Below are 1,998 nucleotides of genomic sequence, written 5' to 3' on the forward strand. Positions count from 1 at the left end.
CTTCATGTCCTTATAGGCCCTGCCTAAATTTAGTAGAACATAAATACTTCAGTGACAGTTCTCGTCGCTAAACTTTTAAATCCCACTTCAGTTCCTCTCAAACACCTGCAATTCTGAACACAAACATTCGGGCTGGACCAAATGTGGTTTTGATGTAATGACGCCCCAGGGCTGGATTAAGGTCCACCTGGTGTGACGTCACCAGCGAATGGATAAATCGTTGTGCTCGGTTTCTGTTCACGGTCCTGAATCGAGCATTTGCAGCATTTTCCAATCTTTACCTCCGTTACTTGCGTTACCTCTGAAGAACTAACTTGGATTAAACACTGTCAAAGAAATCTGGCAGCTGTTGCCAGAATAATTATGTTAAAATACAGTTCAAATGTAGTAAACCACTTTACAGAACAACCTGTACATTTCACAGTTTAAAATGGTTGTAATTTACACGCTGGCACTGTAAAAATCTGTTGTTTACTTTATAAGGTATTTGTTAATCACATTTTATTTCTGTAGCATGTTTACAGTATTTTACTGTTACTGTCATTTTTTACAGTGTGCAATGAACTCAAATGGTTGATAAAGTGATAGTTCACCCCAAACTGAACAATCTCTCATTTACTCACCAATGTCAAAGAAAGAAAGTGAAACACCTCTGGGACGGCACGAGGGGAGTCAATTATAAGATCCGTTTCATTTTTGGGTGAAATATCCCTTTAAACTTTTATGGAATAATAAAATAATGATGATAAACTGTGGAAACAGACATGATTGTACAATTGTAACAATGTGATTTGATATTGTTCATTGTGTTTTGTCAGTATCTTCATGTTCCTTCCGAACACATGTTTGTTGTGGATCCTGCAGTTGCTGAATCTGACATGGAGAGTCTCAGAACTGCATCCCAAAAATTAGCCAATATTACATGACACACAAACACACAATAAATCATTGTAAAAACATGTACACTTGTAAAGTTTCATTTTCTTTCGGACATTTTGTGTGTAAATTGTTTGAAACACCGACTCGGAAAGGAAGAGTGGGGGAACATTCAGTGGAGGTCTGCTCATATTTCACACACAGTCCAAGAAGATGCAACGAGTTGTGGGATGTTTGTCTTACAGGTCATCTTTAATGAAAAGATGAAGCTTTCAAAACTGTGATGAAATCTGATCAACTGCTCACTTTAGACATTGTTCTCACTGATATAAAGTCTCTAATGGACATGAATGAACCATCTGTATCTTTTATAAGCTCTGCTGCTATAACAAACGTTAAATAAACTGTGAACAGTTTCCTGAGATTCCACAGACATTCAACATCATCTAAAGAGCAAATCACAGAACAGAGAAGGGAGATGGCAGAGGACATTGCATCAGGTTAACTGCTCAAAAATCAATGAAACATTTTGTGTCATAGCATTTAAATCAGTTAATGTGAGCTAAACATTTGTGTTCATTATTCTATAAAAATGTCCATTTTACAATGAAAAGAAGACTCCTGCTCTATCTGTGCTTTGAGAGACCTCCCTAAAGGGACAAGCACAGACATCATTGACGGGGTTTGCTCATGTCGTCTTTAGCATACATTATTTTTGCCATTTTTGTTGAATTAGAAGAGACCATGTCTGATATATATGAATAGAGTGGCATGTCCTGACATATACACAGGGGAAACGTGTGTTAAAACAGCACATGGTAACCAGGGCCTTGTTTCCCGTAAGCCTCATATAAGCCCAAGTAAAATCCTTCTTATGATTCATTTTAGTTTTGTGGCCAGTTTCCCAAAGCAATCATAACATAAGTCGAATTTCAAATGCTCACAGATGAACAAGAGTAGAGTAATAGTGTATTGCTAATCATACAATACTAAGAGCATCTTAAGCCCATAGACTTATGATGACACCTGCAGGACAATAGTGGAAATGCACTTAATACAGTTACAGTAATAAAAGATCTCTTCTCTTTTACTCATTCAGTTTAATCTTATGTTGTGTGCTGC

Source organism: Xyrauchen texanus, unplaced genomic scaffold (assembly GCF_025860055.1).
Source record: "Xyrauchen texanus isolate HMW12.3.18 unplaced genomic scaffold, RBS_HiC_50CHRs HiC_scaffold_65, whole genome shotgun sequence".
In the NCBI taxonomy this organism is placed as follows: domain Eukaryota; kingdom Metazoa; phylum Chordata; class Actinopteri; order Cypriniformes; family Catostomidae; genus Xyrauchen; species Xyrauchen texanus.